The sequence below is a fragment of the Elgaria multicarinata genome, chromosome 3, assembly GCF_023053635.1.
Source record: "Elgaria multicarinata webbii isolate HBS135686 ecotype San Diego chromosome 3, rElgMul1.1.pri, whole genome shotgun sequence".
NCBI classification, from domain to species: domain Eukaryota; kingdom Metazoa; phylum Chordata; class Lepidosauria; order Squamata; family Anguidae; genus Elgaria; species Elgaria multicarinata.
The window spans coordinates 9,310,519-9,332,266 of NC_086173.1; the positions used below are offsets into that span (position 1 = coordinate 9,310,519).

The 21,748-nt window shown below is 45.1% G+C and overlaps 1 protein-coding gene across 1 annotated transcript in view; it reads left to right on the top strand.

Annotated features, from left to right (window-relative positions):
* The window catches only part of LOC134394089 (keratin, type II cytoskeletal 8-like), a 241,505-nt gene extending 221,433 nt beyond the window's left edge, over nt 1–20,072 (top strand). The window contains exon 10 of the transcript XR_010025162.1: nt 20,044–20,072. The gene's annotated coding sequence lies outside the window, so the exon portion shown is untranslated. The remainder of the gene's footprint in view (nt 1–20,043) is intronic.
* Nucleotides 20,073–21,748: the final 1,676 nt, after the last annotated feature.

Consider the following 21,748-nt stretch of genomic DNA (forward strand, 5'->3'; position numbering starts at 1 on the left):
TCTCTTCCAGCAAGCCTATCCAGTGGGATTTTAGGATGTTTTTAGGATGTTTTTAGGGTGTTTAATAATGTATACTATGTTTTTAATCAGTTTTAATGTTTTAATCAGTTTTAATGTCTTCGCCAGCTGAAGACCTTTTTATTCACTCAGTATTTTAACACTTAATTTTAACTTAAATTTAAATTTTACTGTTTTAACTCTGTATTCTAATCTTCTAATCAACTTTGCTGTGTGGTTTTATCCTGGTTGCGCTTTTTATACTGTATTTCGTAATTGTGTTTTTAACCTGTTGGATGTTTTTTGTGGTTTTAATTTTTGTGAACCGCCCAGAGAGCTTCAGCTATTGGGCGGTATAAAAATGTAATAAATAAATAAATAAATAAATAATGTATTTTATACATATTGTTGTTCCTCACCTTGATCTAAACAAAGAGGCGGGTAAGAAATTATGATGATGCCCCTCAATGGTATAAGAAAGTCGCCCTGTGCATGCTCAGAGGTGCCATATTATCACTCCATATGTTCCCGGCTTGAACACTGCCCCTGGAACCCCCTGCTCAACCCTGGATCAGTCCTCATGAGGTTGCTACACCACCTGCCTGTGCACAAGTCCAGGCCCTTGTTCTCCCTGGCTACCAGAACCGCCCCTTCCCCGAAGCAAGGAAGGAAGAAGGAAAAATACTTAATTGATTGTATCCCTCGAAAGGAAGCAAGAAATGTGCGAGCAATCAGGCAGTCAGCACATGCTCCCCAGCTGCGAGATATAAATCCCGCGTCCCAGTGGGACCTTATGGGAACGGAAGCCAAATGCTGGTGTACCGGAACTATGCTGAACCGGCACACATTCTCCCAGGATGTCTTGCCTGACAGAATCATAGAATAGTAGAGTTGGAAGGGGCCTATAAGGCCATCGAGTCCAACCCCCTGCTCAATGCAGGAATCTACCCTAATGCACAGTGCCAAGAGAAATCCGCCTGGTGCAATTTGTTAGAGCTCCCAGCTTTCTTTCCCTGCACTTCACATTCCCCCCCACCCCTTCGTCTCTACTATGCAGTATTAAAGACTCCAGAGACAGAGGCAAGGAAAGGAGCCAAAATGCTCATGGCAAGATTCCTGCACGTTGAGCTGAGGAGCCAGGCTGCCCTGTGTACTGAGCATGTGCAGATCCCGGGGATGGGGTGTGTGTGCTCATTCGCTCTCACACATCTGGATGTGGCATTGGCTCCATATGACCAATTTGAGATTCTGTTCTCTTTTTACTCCTTCAGCAAATACGCATGTTTTAAATATCCAAATGAAAACATAGCTAGGGTTCCCTGCCCCGGAGGCAGAGATGGCTCTGTCATTTGGCAGGCAGCAAATATTTGGGGGTGGGGGTCAGAAAGTGGTGTCGAGGTGTTGGAGGGAAGAGCTGTGTGTGACACGCAATCTTCCCTGTTCTCTCTCCCCCGCCCCCCCCAAATTAGCCTGCTGCCCTCAGGCTGTAGAAGCTGTAACTGCCTGGGCGGGTTGGAGAAGTCTTGTCCTTTGCCTCAGTCAATGAAATGTCTGCCCAAAACATTTCACACCTGGGTCAAGAAGGCATGGGTGTGTGTGTGTGTGTGTGAGGAAGAATGTTTTGGGATGTTTCATACCTGTTAACCTCTAAAATGCAAAAGGTTCTGCCGCAAGTTAACCAGAATCTGTGAAGACCAAAGCAAAATTCTCTGTAGCCTGCCTTTCTCTCCATTTCTAGCCTTGCCCTTTCTCTCCCCTCTACCCATTTGCCTTGTTATTTCCTCCTCCCTCCCCCACTGCCTCTAGCCTCACTATTTCTCTCCCCACCACCACCTCTTTAACTCACTTTTGCCTAGCCAGGCCTCCTGGCAGCCACTATGTGACTAGCCACATCCACCCTGAGAACCATTTTGTGGCAGCGCCCACAGCAGTTTCTCAAATTCCCAAATGTGCCTGTGGGTCCAAAAAGTTTGGGGATCTTGTCTTGTGCTGTAATAAATGTGTTAATGGACTTTAGAAACGAAGTCTTAGGATGATGAAAAATATTTAGTTTTACTCCTCAGTATAAAACATATTTTTTCAACATCCTCAGACTTCTTGTCTTTATTCCATTGGGTATTTTTTGATGTTCTCTAGCTTTGTTTGATCCTATAATACATGTTTTAGCCTTTAAGATGCCATAAAGCTGTTTGGTTTCCCCCCCCCCCCCAATGTTCAGCAATTGAGTTAGATCCAACATCACACAAATGGATATTCTCACGTGCAATAGGACTTTCACCTTGCTCTCTTTGCCCTGTCACTTCCCCAAATCTGCTCTGGATGCTCTCCCAACCTTCTGCGGCAGATTTGGGGAAGGTGGAGGGAAAATCCATTCTGCCAGGGATTTCCATTCTGCTGCAGGGTGGCCAGCACTGGATCCAACGCTTTGAATTTGGAGCTGGATAGCTGAAGATCTCCAAATCTGCACTTCAAATGTGGTAGCCTGAGTTTTAAATTCAGCCTGAATTATCAGGGCCGGATCTACACTACTGCTTTAAAGCGCTTTATAGCGCTTCTTGCAGGAGAGCCAGGAACAATAGAGAAGGAATCAAGAGGCCCACAGAGCAAGATTTTTTATTTTATTTTTATGGGGCTGTGAAAATGCCCCCCCCCTCCAGTGTTTATAATGTTTTGCCCTCCAGAAGGGTTTCCATCTTGCTCTTGCCAACAAGAGGGATGTTTCTAAATAGGTTAACTATCAAAGCTAATTAGTGGTGTTGGCCCTAATATAGCCCTAGGAGCCGCTCTTTGAAAAGCTGAGGGAGATGGGATACAAAGCATTCTGTTCTCCATTTAAAAAGAATTCTCCACAGCGTTATTTACTGTTGCCAATCTTCACCCCACACCAATGCTAGATGTTTTGTCATGCCTCCCCCTGCACTTGAAACAGCGCCCTGTCCTTTTTGCGGAGGCAAAAATTCCCCTTGAACAGCCTTCAAATTCTCCCCACAAAGAGCCACTTTCAGTGGGGCAGCCAGGGCTGGACGCTGGGCCAAAATCCTCCACCCCCCCCCAAATGACTACTCCAAGAGTAATAAGTGCAGAAGCAAGCTCCATTTTATTCCTGTAGTCATGATGGCACAATGATTTGAGTGAGTTTAGAATGATGAAGTGCATATATGCTTTGAGTATTTCTTTTGCATCAGGGTTGGTTGACAAACAGGGTTGTTGTTCTAACATACCAGGAATGTAAAAGTAGTTGTAAAACATAGAATGGTAGTGGAGGGGCGGAGAGAAGAGAGATGTTAATTAATTAAGATGCCTTTTTAATAATGTGCTGCTTTTAATAATGTATTAGTTTTAAATGGTTTAATTAGTTATATGTATTTTATGGTGTTTGCATTTGTGTTGTACCCCGCCTGAATCCAGAGGGAGAGGTGGGTAACAATTCTTATTCTTATTCTTATTATTAATTATTAGTGTGCTTCACAACTGAAGACACATGGCCATCTAAAGCATACACACCCACCCCACCACAAGACCATTAAGTCCCGGGTCTAAAATTGCCTATCTGCACCACTTCCCACATTCTTCTTTCCACATTCCTGAACCACCATGGGGCTCACCTTATCAGCACCTCCTCCTTTGTCACCTAGCTTCTGCTATTCCACATCCCTCACCAGCATTCTCCTCTTGTCCATTTTAGATCAGAAATGACCAACTTCTGCAGTCTAAGCAGACACTCTGTTCTCCAGTCTGGGGGCCAGAAGTGTTGTTTCTAGCATTGTCCTAATGGTTACAGAATATTTTGTTGATGAATCATCTACTTTTGAAAAATTAACAGTTAAATACATTTGCAAATTACCTATACAAACGTTGGTGTCTTGTTGAATTCAATAAGAAAGAAGAAAGTGCAAGGGGACAGGAGCAGGCAGGAGAAACATCATGGCCTGCTCCTGTTGGACTCTTCCCCCACCCCACAGGGCAAACTGTCATCTTGGCCCTGTGAGGAAGAAGAAAGAGCAAGGGGACAGGAGCAGGCAGAAGAAACATCATGGCCTACTCCTGTTGGACTCTTCCCCCACCCCACAGGGCAAACTGTCATCTTGGCCCTGTGAGGAAGAAGAAAGAGCAAGGGGACAGGAGCAGGCAGGAGAAACATCATGGCCTGCTCCTGTTGGACTCTTCCCCCACCCCACAGGGCAAACTGTCATCTTGGCCCTGTGAGGAAGAAGAAAGAGCAAGGGGACAGGAGCAGGCAGGAGAAACATCATGGCCTGCTCCTGTTGGACTCTTCCCCCACCCCACAGGGCAAACTGTCATCTTGGCCCTGTGAGGAAGAAGAAAGAGCAAGGGGACAGGAGCAGGCAGAAGAAACATCATGGCCTACTCCTGTTGGACTCTTCCCCAACCCCCACAGGGCAAACTGTCATCTTGGCCCTGTGAGGAAGAAGAAAGAACAAGGGGACAGGAGCAGGCAGAAGAAACATCATGGCCTGCTCCTGTTGGACTCTTCCCCCACCCCACAGGGCAAACTGTCATCTTGGCCCTGTGAGGAAGAAGAAAGAGCAAGGGGACAGGAGCAGGCAGGAGAAACATCATGGCCTACTCCTGTTGGACTCTTCCCCCACCCCACAGGGAAAACTGTCATCTTGGCCCTGTGAGGAAGAAGAAAGAGCAAGGGGACAGGAGCAGGCAGGAGAAACATCATGGCCTGCTCCTGTTGGACTCTTCCCCCACCCCACAGGGCAAACTGTCATCTTGGCCCTGTGAGGAAGAAGAAAGAGCAAGGGGACAGGAGCAGGCAGGAGAAACATCATGGCCTGCTCCTGTTGGACTCTTCCCCCACCCCACAGGGCAAACTGTCATCTTGGCCCTGTGAGGAAGAAGAAAGAGCAAGGGGACAGGAGCAGGCAGAAGAAACATCATGGCCTACTCCTGTTGGACTCTTCCCCCACCCCCACAGGGCAAACTGTCATCTTGGCCCTGTGAGGAAGAAGAAAGAGCAAGGGGACAGGAGCAGGCAGAAGAAACATCATGGCCTACTCCTGTTGGACTCTTCCCCCACCCCACAGGGCAAACTGTCATCTTGGCCCTGTGAGGAAGAAGAAAGAGCAAGGGGACAGGAGCAGGCAGGAGAAACATCATGGCCTGCTCCTGTTGGACTCTTCCCCCACCCCACAGGGCAAACTGTCATCTTGGCCCTGTGAGGAAGAAGAAAGAGCAAGGGGACAGGAGCAGGCAGGAGAAACATCATGGCCTGCTCCTGTTGGACTCTTCCCCCACCCCACAGGGCAAACTGTCATCTTGGCCCTGTGAGGAAGAAGAAAGAGCAAGGGGACAGGAGCAGGCAGGAGAAACATCATGGCCTGCTCCTGTTGGACTCTTCCCCCACCCCCACAGGGCAAACTGTCATCTTGGCCCTGTGAGGAAGAAGAAAGAGCAAGGGGACAGGAGCAGGCAGAAGAAACATCATGGCCTACTCCTGTTGGACTCTTCCCCCACCCCACAGGGCAAACTGTCATCTTGGCCCTGTGAGGAAGAAGAAAGAGCAAGGGGACAGGAGCAGGCAGGAGAAACATCATGGCCTGCTCCTGTTGGACTCTTCCCCCACCCCACAGGGCAAACTGTCATCTTGGCCCTGTGAGGAAGAAGAAAGAGCAAGGGGACAGGAGCAGGCAGGAGAAACATCATGGCCTGCTCCTGTTGGACTCTTCCCCCACCCCACAGGGCAAACTGTCATCTTGGCCCTGTGAGGAAGAAGAAAGAGCAAGGGGACAGGAGCAGGCAGAAGAAACATCATGGCCTACTCCTGTTGGACTCTTCCCCAACCCCCACAGGGCAAACTGTCATCTTGGCCCTGTGAGGAAGAAGAAAGAGCAAGGGGACAGGAGCAGGCAGAAGAAACATCATGGCCTGCTCCTGTTGGACTCTTCCCCCACCCCACAGGGCAAACTGTCATCTTGGCCCTGTGAGGAAGAAGAGCAAGGGGACAGGAGCAGGCAGAAGAAACATCATGGCCTACTCCTGTTGGACTCTTCCCCCACCCCACAGGGCAAACTGTCATCTTGGCCCTGTGAGGAAGAAGAAAGAGCAAGGGGACAGGAGCAGGCAGGAGAAACATCATGGCCTACTCCTGTTGGACTCTTCCCCCACCCCACAGGGCAAACTGTCATCTTGGCCCTGTGAGGAAGAAGAAAGAGCAAGGGGACAGGAGCAGGCAGAAGAAACGTCATGGCCGGCTCTTGTTGGACTCTTCCCCCATCCCCACAGGGCAATCTGTTATCTTGGCCCTGTGGGGAAGAAGAAAGAGCAAGGGGACAGGAGCAGGCAGAAGAAACATCATGGCCTGCTCCTGTTGGACTCTCTCTCTCTCCTCCCCCCCTCCCTCCCTCCTGAACTCCTGTTCCTTGTGTGTCATGTCTTTATTAGACTGTAAGCCTGAGGGCAGGGACTGTCTTCTTTGCTAAGTGTAAGCCGCTCTGAGAGCCTTTTTTGGCTGAGGAGCAGGGTATAAATATGATAAATAATAAATAAATAAGCAAAATCAACCACTCTTTTTTAGAAAAGGCCATTCTTAGTCATTTCTCTTTCGCTTCCTATTGCTTTTACAAAGCATATCCCAAAATAACTTCAAAGCGAATGGATATGTTTCCTCCCAACAGTTAATCAAGTCTAAAACTGTATAGTTGATTAATCTAACATTAATGACTGCAGCATAACTCCCCACCTCCACCATACGGATGGTCAAGCTGTATAATAATGATTCATAACAGCTATTGGCTGGGGCACTATGATGAATTTGCAAGACACTTCGAGGATAAAATCGCTCAGCTTCATGCTGACTTGAACGCTGCTATTGATTCAGAGTCTGGTGAGATGTCCAGTGCATTGTCTTATCCTGTTTTGTGGGATCAGTTTCAGTTTTGGGAGCCTGAGGATGTGGACAAGACGCTTGCATCTGTTCGACCCGCCACATGCTCTCTTGACCCTTGCCCATCTTGGCTTGTTCAGACTACCTGCAGGGGGTTGACTGACTGGGTCAGGGGAGTGGTGAATGCATCATTGTGTGATGGGGTGGTCTCTGCTGCTTTCAAGGAGGCAGTGATGCGACCACTCCTGAAAAAACCCTCTCTTGCCTCAGAAATTTATGCCAACTACTGTCCGGTCGCAAATACCCCATTTTTGAGCAAGGTGCTCAAGAGAGTGGTAGCATCTCAATTGCAGGCGCTCTTGGATGAAAGTGATTATCTGGATCCACTCCAGTCTGGACTCAGGCCTGGCTTTGGGACAGAATCAGCCTTGGTTGCCCTGATGGATGACCTTCAAGAGAGAGATGAGGGAGTGCAACCCTGTTACTTCTTCTCGATCTCTCAACGGCTTTTGATACCATTGACCACAGTATTCTCCTGGACCACCTTTATGAGTTGGGTGTTGGAGGCACTGTCCTACAGTGGTTCAACTCCTACTTGCAGGGTCAGCTCCAGAGAATAGCATTGGATGACTACTTCAGCTGCAGGGTGCCTCAGGGCACCATCCTGTCCCCAATGCTATTCAACATCTATATGAAGCCATTGGGAGCAGTTATCAGGAGATTTGGGGCAAAATGACACCAGTACGCTGATGACACCCAGTTTTATTTCTCTGTAACATCTGAATCGGGAGACACATTCTGAACTGGTGCCTGGATACAGTTATGTCTTGGACAAGGGCCAATAAACTGAGGCTGAATCCTGATAAGACAGAGACCTTATTATTATTATTATTTATTTATATAGCACCATCAATGTACATGGTGCTGTACAGAGTAAAACAGTAAATAGCAAGACCCTGGGAATTGGGGTATTTGCCCGTTCTGTTTAGGGTTGCACTCCCTCTAAAGGAGTAGGTCCATAGTTTGGGGTGCTCCTAGACCCATCTTTGTCACTAGAGACCCAGGTGGCCTCGGTGGCCCGGAGTGCTCATTATCAACTTCGGTTGGTATGCCAGCTACGCCCATTCCTGGATAAGGATAGCCTAGCCATAGTCATTCCTGCACTGGTAACCTCAAGATTAGATTATTATTATTATTATTATTTATTTATTTATTTATATAGCACCATCAATGTACATGGTGCTGTACAGAGTAAAACAGTAAATAGCAAGACTCTGCCGCATAGGCTTACAATCTAATAAAATCATAGTAAAACAATAAGGAGGGGAAGAGAATGCCAACAGGCACAGGGTAGGGTAAGCAGGCACAGGGTAGGGTAAAACTAACAGTATAAAGTCTGCACAACATCAAGTTTTAAAAGCTTTAGGAAAAAGAAAAGTTTTTAGTTGAGCTTTAAAAGCTGCGATTGAAGTTGTAGTTCTCAAATGTTCTGGAAGAGCGTTCCAGGCGTAAGGGGCAGCAGAAGAAAATGGACGAAGCCGAGCAAGGGAAGTAGAGGCCCTTGGGCAGGCGAGAAACATGGCATCAGAGGAGCGAAGAGCACGAGCGGGGCAATAGTGTGAGATGAGAGAGGAGAGATAGGAAGGAGCTAGACCGTGAAAAGCTTTGAAGGTTAACAGGAGAAGTTTATATTGGATTCTGAAGTGAATTGGAAGCCAATGAAGAGATTTCAGAAGCGGAGTAACATGGTCAGAGCGGCGAGCCAAGAAGATGATCTTTGCGGCAGAGTGGTGAACAGAAACCAACGGACTGATGTGAGAAGAAGGAAGGCCAGAGAGAAGAAGGTTGCTGTAGTCCAACCGTGAAATAACCAGCGCATGAACAAGCGTCTTGGCAGAAGAGACAGACAAAAATGATCGAATCCTGGCAATATTATACAGGAAAAATCGACAAGATTTAGCTACTGCCTCAATATGAGGAATAAAGGAGAGCGAGGAGTCAAATATAAAGCCAAGGCTACGAGCTTCCTTGACCGGAGTAAGCATAACATCATTGACAGTAAGAGAGAATGAGAGATGAGGAGAAGGTTTAGGAGGAAAAACTAGCAATTCAGTCTTTGCCATATTGAGTTTCAAACGACGATGAAGCAGCCAAGCTGAGATATCTGAAAGACATGCCGAGATACGATCGTGAACATCAGGAGAAAGTTCCGGAGATGACAGATATAGTTGTGTATCATCGGCGTACAGATGATATTGGAGGCCATGAGATTGAATAAGCTTGCCCAAGGGCAACATGTATAAGGAAAACAACAACGGGCCAAGCACCGAGCCTTGCGGAACTACTGTAATGTGCTCTATGTGGGGCTACCCATGTATGTGGTTCGGAAGCTGCAGCTAGTGCAGAACGCAGAAGCTAGGGTGCTCACTGGGACACCTAGCTCTGCCCACATAAAACCAGTGTTAAAAGAACTGCACTGGGTGCCTGTTAGCTACCGAGCCATGTAAAAGGTTATGCTATTGTCTTACAAAGCCCTAAACAACTTGGGACCAGGATACCTAGCAGACCGCCTTTGCTTATATATACCCAGGCGACATTTACGATCTTCAGAGGAGGCCCTGCTCATCATCCCGACATGAAGGGAATGTCGCCATAAAGAACCTCGATGGCAGGCTTTCACTGCAGTGGTACCCATCCTCTGGAAAACCCTCCCTCGTGTGGTTCGGGAGGCAGAAAATGTAATAACTTTTAAACGCCTCCTAAAAACATATCTTTTTAAACAGGCCTTCCCTGGACTGTAATTTATTCTGGTTTTATGAGATTTTAAAGTTTTAAACTGGATTTTATGGTTGTAGTTGTAAACTGCCCAGAGAGCTTAGGCTGTTGGGCAGTATAAATATGTAATAAATAAATAATAAATTACGCACACATCCAAGAAAAGATGTAGCATTAAAGTAAACTATAGTTTATATTCACGTCTAGCAATTTATTTATTTATTTATTTATTTATTACATTTCTATACCGCCCAATAGCCGGAGCTCTCTGGGCGGTTCACAAAAATTAAAGCCATTCAAAGTATAAAACAACAGTATAAAACCGTAATATAAAATACAATATAAAAGCTCAACCAGATTAAAAACAGCAGCAATGCAAAATTACAAATTTAAAACCATGTTATTTAAAATTTATAGATTGTTAAAATGTTGGGAGAATAAAAAGGTCTTCACCTGGCGTCTAAAAGCATATAATGTAGGTGCCAAGCGAACCTCCTTAGGGAGCTCATTCCACAGCCGGGGTGCCACAGCAGAGAAGGCCCTCCTCCTGGTAGCCACCTGCCTCACTTCCTTTGAAGTGAATTAAAGAACTCCTCTTTCCTTATGACTGAAAGTTTGAGCTTTGTTTTTTTTATTCTTTGTGGGGGTGGGGTTTGTTGTTATTTTTGTTTTACTGTAGCTTGAATAGAAGTTGGTATGGCAAATAAAAATTGTATCATATCCATATGCTTCTTCCAGCCTGTGGCTGCTGGTTAAACATGCTTGATTTAGTCACTAAGGTCCATCTGGCAGAAATTGCGTCTTTTCTCTATTTTTACTGAACTTGGCACGTAGCAATCAGCTCTAATAGTGGTTATGCTATATGTTGGTAATGCACATGTTGGAGGAGTGTCCAATTAAAACAACTGCCCATTTTAACCTTGCACATCAATACTATATTTTCCAACCATGAGAACCCAAATTCCACACCAACTAACTTTATACAATTGCAAAAGATTAAGCCTGCTTGTTTGTAAAAACTCAGTGGCCTCTTGCCAGAGAGGCACAAGATGGGACAGCAGCAGCCTGGGGAGCTGGAGAAGTTTCCAGACCAGGGAATGGTGCCCAACATGGTGAGGAAGCAGGCCTTCCTCCTGACCCTCCTTACATCTGCGCAACATCAAAGCCCTGCCCATTACAAATGTCACCAATTCACACCGGAAACTAGGGCCAAATGTTTCCCAGCAAGGGACTGATTAACAAGCTTCCTCTCCATGTGAAGGGCATGTGAGGTTTCTCTGTTCAGTTGGCGTCCATATGGACATCCAGGGAGAAACAGATCGAACAAATAAATAAATAAAATATCAAATCCTGCACTTTCTCCCCCCCCACTTAATTTTTTTTAAAGAGAGAAATCTTCCCTCCCGATCTGATTTCCAGGATGTCAAAAACATTGGCAAAGTGACCCTTCCATATTCAAGAAATCAATATAAAAGAGAAATGCGATAGGTGGTTTATGTGTGGAATGGGCAGAATTATTTATTTATTTATTTATTGCATTTTTATACCACCCAATAGCCGAAGCTCTCTGGGCGGTTCACAAAAATTAAAACCATTCAAAGTATAAAACAAACATGATATAAAATACGATATAAAAGCACAACAGGATAAAATCTGAAGATAGATCTAGATCTGCTGGTAGATCTTGAGCAGATTGCTACATCTCAGGCTAATTTGCAGCAGATCAGTAGGATTTCTGAGTTCTGATTGTTTAATAATAGTGGCAACAAAAAGACTCACACACACCCTCAATTAAAGTGCTGAAATGAAGGAAACTTGGAGTAACTAGAGGTTGTATCCAATGTTAGTCCTTCACAGAGTAGAAGGAGTTAGGCCTAACTTTAGTCACATTCATTTCAATGGGTCTACTCTAAGTAGGACTAACATTGGATATAAAGCTAGGAATGGATTTCTGTGATTGCAAACTCTGTTCAGTTCTGGAACTCAAAACAAATTCTTGTGCTTAAAAGTCTTTAAGTGTACATTCCTATTGTACCAGTTAGTAGATCTCATGGTTCTAGTAAAACACACACACACACAGGAGGTCCTGAAGTCTGCCCACCTCCTGGTTTATGTGATGCTAAAGGGGGAACAACCTCAAAGGAAAACATAAGCATGTACATGCTTAAGGATGCTTCTTTAGTCTCCTGCCCTCTTTCCTTTGGGAAAAATCTAGGAGATGGTTGTTGCAAATAAGTGGATTGCCCCACTGATAACTGCAGAAGGCAAGGGCAACTTCTGGGGGTCAGTGGCCTCCCTGGAACCCACCAGGGGCCTCAGCCCACCCCGCTGCGAAATTTGCTACTGTAGTGGCAGGGCAGCAGTTAAATCGGGATGATTATGTAAGGAAACAAGGCATGTAAGGAAACAAGGATTCTGCTGTTTCCAAGCAGAATCGTGCTTCTTGCTTCCTTGCAAAATCAACATGATTTTTGTCGCTGACACCCTAAAACTGAAGGAGGGTGGGGCAGGCAATGCAGTTTCTCTTTGTACGGCATTTTTGGCCATGGAAGAGGAAGACAGTGGGGGCTGCAGAAGCAGCTATGGGTAACTGGGCCTCCTTCCCCATAATTAGGAATGCATGCCTTCTAAATGTGCGTATGTTTCTCCATTTGTTTACCATTCCTACCATGGTAACTTTTAAAGCAGGGCTAGGTAGACAGCTGATTGGGATCCACTGCTTAGGTTGGCCATGTGGCCAACTTTACAGAGGAAAGTCCTCTATTTTAAAGTATCCTCTTTTTGATGGGCTGCCCAATCCAAGTCCGCTTTTAAAAGCCCAAGAATCATAAGAAGCAATAGCAGGGAGAAGCCTGGAAGTTGCTCATCAACACTTAACCTAAGCTTTGGGAGAGGCATACAAAACTGCTGTAAACACAGAAACACCAGGTAACTTTGCTTCCTGCTCCCCTGTTTAATCTGCACATTAATTAGTCCATTGTGTACTACACACCTTTCAATAGGTTACTGCTAATTGGGTCTGTCTCTTTCCTCCATCATGACAATACTGTAAATTCATGGACTTTCGTCCCTTTAATAAGGAAACAGAGTTGGGTAGCTGGGTGTGTCAGATCATCTGCTGATTCATTATTTCCATGAATACAGGCTGTGTGCAACAACTCTGCCCAACTCAGGGAAAGAACTTTGTTTTCTAATATGAACTAGATAATTCTGACTATACTTTGTAACCAATAGTGCAATATTATACATGTCTATTCAGAAGTAAGCCCCATTAAGATCAGTAAGACTTATTCCTAAGTGTCCATAAGGCTTTCAGACTTACCTGAGAGTAAATCCTATTGAACATGTTGGGACTTCTGCATAAATATGCACAGGATTGTGCTTTAAGTATTTCGCCCTTGTCAAAGGCATCTAAAATCTTAAATAGTCAGTGTATTTCACAGAATATTATAGTCCTTTCATGAGAGAACATCAACATTTATCCAAATAGCTTACAGAAACCTGAGTGCACACAGATCCTTTCACTGCTGTCTCTCAAAATGCAATGGATCTGTTGGTTAGGGTGACCATATGAAAAGGAGGACAGGGCTCTTGTATCTTTAACAGTTGTGTTGAAAAGTAAATTTAAGCAGGTGTCATTTGTATATATGGAGAACCTGGTGAAATTTCCTCTTCATCACAACAGTTAAAGCTGCAGGTTCCCTGCCGTCTTTTAAATCTGGTCACTCTAGTATAGCTCCTGCACCTTTAACTGTTGTGATGAAGAGGGAATTTCACCAGGTTCTCCATATATACAAATGACACCTGCAGAAATTCCCTTTTCTATGCAACTTGTAAAGATACAGGAGCCCTGTCCTCCTTTTCATATGGTCACCCTACTGTTGGTGGAGCTTTGGCAGGGAATTCTATAAATTGGGGTGGGGCTCTGCAGAAAAAGCCTGATACTTGGTGGATACCAATTTTACACCCAGTGATGGTGTTACTTTTAAACGGCCCTAATTTCCTAATCTGAACGTGGGGGTTAGGGGAGATTTAAGGCTCCATTACACCAGCGATTTATCGCACACTCGCCATGCCTGGTATGTGGTTTTGCAGCCTGGTACTGACATGACGTCATCCACATTCTGCACTCATTTCACCTCTTCCCCTCCATGTTTGGTTTCTTTTTGGAGCGGGGAAAGTCTGGATTATTTTTCCTCCCTGTGAAATAAATGCGCTTCTCCCTCCCATGTATTGCTGCATTGCGTTCTATCCAACCATCCTGTTCTTTGTTGGGGGCATGTGTGTCTAAGGGCGGTCTCCTTAACAAAAGAGGAGGGCTGGGAGGTTCTCCACTCAACCATGAAGGGGGAGGGAGAGAGGTCCCATTTAACTCTATATTCTTACTCCTGAGTAGGCACTGAATTAAAGAATTTTGAGCCCAGGAATGTATTTCGAGAATCAGACAGAACTTAGCTTACAGTGGGTAGTATTCAATGTTAGTCCTATTTAAACCATTGAAATAAAAGAGGGCAAAAATGATACAGATTTGCCTAAAATTTCAATATACACATAAAGAGGCAAATGTAGAAATCATTATCATAATATTAAACAAAATGCAATCCCAGTTTATGATTCAGGTGACCTGTGTACTTTCTCAGCCTATTATCCAGGGGTTATCCAGCGTTGATAGGCAATGTCAAGGCCCCTCCCTGCTCTACCTTCTTAGGATACTTTATCTGTAAGCCAGACTTGAACTTGACAGCCATGAAATAGAGGATACCTTCAGATAGAGGACTGACCTCTGTAAAATCACAGACATATGGCCACCCTGACCAGTAGACCTTGATCTGCTTTCTACCCATCTTTCCTTTAAAGGTTAACATGAAAAGTATGATAATTAAAAGAAGAAACATGCACACACATTTTAAGGGCATGCATTCCTAATTATGGGGTGGGGATGCAGAGGCACACACCAAGTAATAAGGTTTCTAGACATGCATTTTGTGAAATGGAATGAATGCATTGTAAGAGGAGCCTGGAGTCCCAGGGACATTTCCTATTGCCCTCTGGAGGCCGAGGCAAGCATAAATCACCAGGAAAAAGGCCTGAGGGCAGGCGCCAAGCCTTCCTTGGGGCCCTTATTCATCTCCAGTTAGACATGCTGGCTGAACTCAGGGCCCGTGACCAAACAAAGGCGCCTGGGCTACGTGTCATAACTTAGTGGAGGCATTAATCTGCCTATGAGAAGGAGCCAAGGGAAGAGCTTGGCCAAGTCCTGGGGGGAGCAAGGGGAGAAACAAGAAAAGCAGCTAAGCTGCAGCCGTTCACTCACCATGGGCCAAAAATGGACCGCTTTGAGCTTTTCTACAATGACAGGCAAGAGAGGGAAGAGGGAGTGTCAAAAGATAGGGAAATGGCAGCTGTCAAGAACCATCTCAGATCCTGCATCTACTTCTTCAATAGAGGCTTGCTGTGTGGACGTCCACAGGTGATGGTTTTTGGGTTTCGTTTGTTTGTTTGTTTGTTGGCATGGAGATGAATATTACCACCTGCTAAGCAGGGCTGGGCAACTTGTGGCCCTCCAGATGTTTTGGCCTACAACTCCCATCATCTTTCACCATCGAGCATGCTGGCTAGGGCTAATGGGAGTTGTAGGTCAACAAATCTGGCTGGCTACAATTTGCCCACCCCTGAAGGGACAGCTACACGGGATGGTATAGCAATTGGCAACCCTAGACACTGAGAAATATTAGTATGCAGACACAATGGCCTGTTTAGTACATGGGAACTATTGGGTAGATTTAGGTACCTGACTTTTTTTATTATTGGTTCCTGTACCTTTAACAGCAGGTGACAATGCTTAAATCCATGTACAGCAATACCTTTGGTAAGACCAATTAATATTTTTTAAATTTTACTTATTTATTTATTACATTTCTATACTACCCAATAGCTGAAGCTCTCTGGGCAGTACACAACAATTAAATATGGCACAGAAAAAGGAGTATACTTTTGAGTCCAGTTTTTAACAGAAAAAGAGTTCTTGTGGACTCAAAAGCTTGCTATTTTGTCGTATTTTCATTGGCCCTAAAGGGCATTACCTTACTATGGCTTAGAGGTATTTTGCAATGGAGCAACACAGCTACTTCTGAATGTTATATAACCACATTTGTGTGTGTTGCATTTTTATCACACCTTTCCTCCAAGAAATTCAGGATGGCATATATGAGTTCCTCTCCATTTTATTGTCACAAGAACCCTGTGAGGTAGGATTAGGGTGTAAGAGAGTTGCTGCCCAGAGCTACTCAGTGGCCCGGTTCAGACGACTCGGTATCCAACCCGGGGGAGGGGGAGAGAGAAAGGCAACCGTCCATGTGTTGATTATTGTGTCATGTGGGGGACGAATCACGAATCCGAAGCAAATCTGGGTGATGCGAATTCCAATGCCTACAGGTTTGCCATGCTAGAATGACAGAATCTAGAATCCTGGATGAAATCAACTGTCTTATGACATTGAGCTTTTCTTTCTTTTTGTATCAAATTGCTGGCTCTCTTAGTTACAGCAAGGAAAAAAGGGGGGGAATAACTCCTATGCCTCCCAGTTCCCATCTTCACCATATTTCTTGCCCAAAAGTTTCCGTTCTTTAAAAAACTGAGTCACACTGGCACAATTAATTAAGCAATTCTAAGCAAATGTTTATAAATTTTTCCGTCCTCTGCACGTGCACACACAATCATAGGATGCTGGTTTCCTGGTTATAAATTTTTATGTGTGTATTTTTTTTTAAAAAAAATGCAGCCCTGCGCAGGGTCCTATCCTCAGTTCATGCAGGAAATGAGGTGAAAGGCCAGAGGATACAAGTTTGCAGAACTCCTGGGTTTTATTCCTAACTCTGCCTAGGATTCTGCAAATGTGAGAAGTGTGGAGGAAAAGTAGCGTATAAATCAATCCAAGCCTCAGCAGTAGCTGACACAGAGATGGATGGAGTAAGCTTAAGGAACTGGAATCCATGCTTGGCCAAGGGGGAGAAATGCTCAGGCTGCTGGGTGTTTTTTTTTAAATATTCTTTAACTCCGTGGGTTATCTAAGACTGTTTGGACTGTGGCTGGGAGCCATTGAACAAGAGAGTGAGCCAGAGGGGAGGCATAGATCAACTTGACAATATTCTAGCAGATTCTGATTCTATTACTGGTTAGTACTATTTACAGTCAACTAGCAAAAAATGCCCATTTTAAGGCAGTGTGTGTTTGCAGAGGGAAGGCTTGTGTTTACAAGGACTCGGTGTGTGCACAGAGACAAATTGCTTCCTTGGATGGTTTCCTGAACAGGGCCAAGTAATCCAGTATTGATTTATTTGATGTGTACCCCACCTTCATACCAAGAAAAGGGGCACTCCAGGTATCGCCAATGGCAGGTTTGGGGAGGCCTTGAGCAACATGACATCAGTAGGCTTCCCTCCTCGGTGCCACAACCCACTCACTCTCCTTTCCCTGCAACTCCAATTCCCAGGGGAAAAGGGCAGGAGAGTGAGCAGCGAAGGCCCCGGCTGCTTCTGCTTGCATTCTCCCTCTGGGCAACAGGTATAGAGCAGATGGTCGTGGCAAGGAGGAGCAACAGCAGAGCCAGGGGTTTCTGGTGGGCAGCAGTGCCCCCCCTCCTGTGGTGAGACATGCTCCTTGACACCTACCTGATGATACAAACGCTTGAGACCACCCTCCCTCATCACAACAATGTCCCCAAATGTAGCACTTTCCATTCCCATAGGAGTGCATGGAGATCTCTTCCCACCATTAAGAATCCACATCCACTTCTCTTTGCAGAGCCCAGACTCCTACTTTCTCGGTTATTCCAGAGTGTGACAAAACGTTAGAAGAGTGGGATGGGATTTTGGGGAGCAGCTTCCGGTAGACAGAACCATTCCTAATTTGCAAAGCTCTTTACAGTCATTGAGGTAGTCTGCTATTATACTTACTTTAAAGATGGGGTTGGGAGGCTCCGTCTGCAGCTTGCCAAAGGCTGCATTCATCCCTAAATCAGAGATATGCAAAGATGTTTCCACATGAGACTCAGCTGTATTGAGTGTGCAAATGTTTGCTGCTCGGTGAGGGAGGAGGTTTCAGGAAGAGGTTTATTTGGATTGGTGGCAGCAAGGGTGCTTCTAACAGTGCTTTACTGCTTTAAAAAAATATAATGCCTGTTTTTACCCTCAGATATGTGAGTTTGGGGGCCTGGGAGAGAGATTGGGGGTGTGTGACAATAGTAAACACCATCCTGTGTATATCAACAGGACCAGGAATCCTCATTGTACTACCACTTGCAGTCCCAAAACAGGAGTGCTGAAATGAGGCAATGCACCCTACTTTACAGAGGTCAATTCTTTGTTTGAAGGGGTGATGGGAGGTGTAGTCCAACACAAATGGAAGGCACCAGGTTGGGGAAGGCTGCCTTAACTCTAGTTCAAAATCAACCAAACAATCTCCAGGCCAGGCCTAGGGAGGATAAAACAAGGATAAAACCCACTCTAACCAAGAATGAGCACTGCCATCAACTTCTCCAATTCAGGCAACACCTTCAGACTTCGGAATGGGTGGGAAGGCGGGACACAGGAGTGATCTCAAGCTTCCTGTTTCTGTGCTTTTCTTCTGTCACATCCAAAGCAGGAGTTCATACATCCCATGATATACTATCCTCAAATCCGCAGCTTGTGCAACCCCTCTAATGGCAGCTGCATGAGCCCAATATAAAAAAGTTAAAGAAAAATGCCTGAACTCGAAGTTGTGTGTTCATTTCTGTTCCTGTTCATTGCTGTTTGGCAAATACAAAAAGATGCAGCCTCCCAACCTGCATCCATCAGAAGCAGCCTTCTAAGGTTATTGGTCCATCTAGCCCAGTATAGGGTGACCATATGAAAAGCAGGACAGGACTCCTGTATCTTTCGCAGTTGCATAGAAAAGGGAATTTCAGCAGGTGTCATTTGTATGCATGCAGCACCTGGTGAAATTCCCTCTTCACCACAACTTTTAAAGCTGCAGGAGCTATACCAGAGAGACCAGATTAAAAGGAGGGCAGGAATCCTGCAGCTTTAACTGTTGTGATGAAGAGGTAATTTCACCAGGTGCTGCATGCACACAAATGACACCTGCTGAAATTCCCTTTTCTATACAATTGTAAAAGATACAGGAGTCCTGTCCTCCTTTTCATATGGTCACCCTAGCCCAGTATTGCCTACTTATGTGAAGTATGTTGAACCTCTTTCAGTCCAAGGCCCAAATTCCATTGCTAATAAATGGGGGGGGGGGGGCATTCCAATGGTGGCTGGATGGGTGTGCAGGGACAGAAATCCACAAAACATCAGCATATTTTAGTTTACTGGTAGTAACTAGGTTTTGGGAGAGCAATTTCAAGCTTTTAGAATGGAGGAAACACACATACAAGCCATGAAACCACTGGATGATTGGCATTCAGGGCAAAGGGCCATCTGGGGAACCCAGGAAGGTTGGATTTGGCCCCTGGGTCTGAGGTTCTGCACCCTTGACATGCTAATGATAGCATACCGAGCACATCAGCACCATAAGCAGCGTGGGTTTGCTCTGATTTGCAACTCCAGTTTTTGGAAATGTCAAGAAGGTTGCCAGTGGACCTGTGATTCATGTCGATCTCCCACCTGAAGGGTTGTTATCCATGAGCCTGGCTTTGCTCTGTGAGACCATCACAGAGGCAGGGAATGGTGCTTGGGGATGCCCAAATTAGGAGACACCCAAGGAACGCAACCCTGAGGCTGGGCATTAGTCCAGGACTCCCAGTCCCTGGCCAGGCGAAGCAGAGTGCAGCTATATATGGGCAAACAACATGTTAACATCTCCCAAGCCTGTAGAAGGCTGCATTTGGGGATAACGTGGGTAACATTTGCAAGAAGGGTTTGGTAGGGTGACCATATGAAAAGGAGGACAGGGCTCCTGTATCTTTAACAGTTGCATAGAAAAGGGAATTTCAGCAGGTGTCATTTGTATCCATGTCACACCTGGTGAAATTTCCTCTTCATCACAACAGTTAAAGCTGCAGGAGCTATACTAGAGTGATCAGATTTAAAATAGGGCAGGGCACCTGCAGCTTTAACTGCTGTGATGAAGAGGAAATTTCCCCAGGTTCCCCATATATACAAATGACACCTGCTGAACTTCCCTTTTCAATACAACTATTAAAGATACAGGAGCCCTGTCCTCCTTTTCATATGGTCACCCTAGGTTTGGGCACCTGATCCAAACAGAATGTATGCGAAACCTGAGAGGAACGAAACAGTGGAAGGAGCCATCGCACACAGGACTAGCAGCTGCATTGCCATACTAGTTGGGGAGAGGGGTGGACATGGAGGCTGAAGGAAAGGCCATTGGGTGACCGTATAAGAAGGAGGACAGGGCTCCTGTATCTTTAAAAGTTGTATAGAAAAGGGAGTTTCAGCAGGTGTCATTTGTATATATGGAGAACCTGGTGAAATTTCCACTCAGTTAAAGCTGCAGGTGCCCTGCCCTCTTTTAAATCTGGTCACTCTAGTTTAGCTCCTGTACCTTTAACTGTTGTGATGAAGGGGGAATTTCACCAGGTGCTGCATGCATACAAAGGACACCTGCTGAAATTCCTTTTTTTAATGCAACTTTTAAAGAGACAGGAGCCCTTTCCTCCTTTCCATATGGTCACCCTAGCAGAGAAGAGACTTTCCCATCACTTACTACCTAAAATTCCTTTTAGCTGGAGGTGCCTTGGGCTTTACCTGGGACCTTCTGCTCCACCACTGAGCTATGCACATAAAAAGCAATGAAGTATCATTAAAAGCCTAAAAAACAAGACAGCTTTGCCTGACAGTAATTTGGGCATCTAGGGCAGGAGTTCTACACATTTTGGCTGAGAAGAATGTATCTCTGATAGCACCCGTCTAATCTCAGTAGGTAGGGCTTCTGACAAATACTTTAGTTGATTGTGGGGGAGAATTTGGTCTTTCATATTTCTTGCCATCCCCTGGAGATTTAGGCTTGGCGCATTTGCTCACGCCATCTAGCCTTTTAGAAAAGAATGTGTATGAAAAAATAATCCTAAACCATTTTAATATGATTAAATAATATTATTTAACACTGTCAGTGTATATAGTGCTTTACGTGTGCTTAACATCAGCACCTGACCCAAGGAGTTCACAGTGAAGACTACAAAGGGAGGAGAGGAATCTTAAGTCGCTTTAAGACTGATGCAGGCTCAATTTCTTGCTCCTAATCTCTGGTTGTGATACGTCATAACTTGGATTAAGGGCTTTGGTGGAGGATACAGCTATAGGCTGGGACTGGCTTAAGTGATCTTCAGATACATCACAGACTCAATAATTCTATGACTTCCAACAGCCTAAAGTTCTTGGGATGTTACTTGTCCTTGGATCATGCAAAAGGTATGTAGCAAACAAATGATGAACTGTGGGATGATGGCACTACAGAGCAGGCTTTTGCTTCCAGAGAATCTGAAACTATAGGGCAGAATGGAGCAACTTTTGGCCCTGCAGTTGTTCTGGCCTACAACTCCTATCAACCCTAGCCAGCATAGCCAATGGTGAGGAATGATGGGAGTTGTAAGCCAAAGCATCTGGAAGGCCCTGACTGTAGGACATCTGGAGAAAGGAAGGTGAATATAGACTGACATGTTGCAACAAGTACCAATATGTGGCTTGGAAGTGAGACCTTTCACCTATAGATTATGAGTTCAAGTTCAGCTATTGTCTGAGGTAATGAATCACCTCTGTCTGGAACTCAGTTTGCCCTCAGTTTTATCTGATGATGCTATAATCATGGGGTGGGGGTGGGCTTGTGAATCACCAAAAAAGAAAAAAAAAAGGGGGGGCTTTAATATTTGTACATGCTAATTTATATGTATAGATGCAAATTTAGAAATAATGATAATTTAAATAGAAATACAGTACGACTGGGTTCGGATGACACATAGACCAATGGTGAGTTAGTCAACGGTTGGTTATTGTGTCATCTGTCAGGACTTTTTCACACCACGGTTTATTCAGCCAAAATCATAGAATAGTAGAATTGGAAAGGGCCTATAAGACCATCAAGTCCAACCCCCTGGTCAATGCAGGAATCCACCTTAAAGCA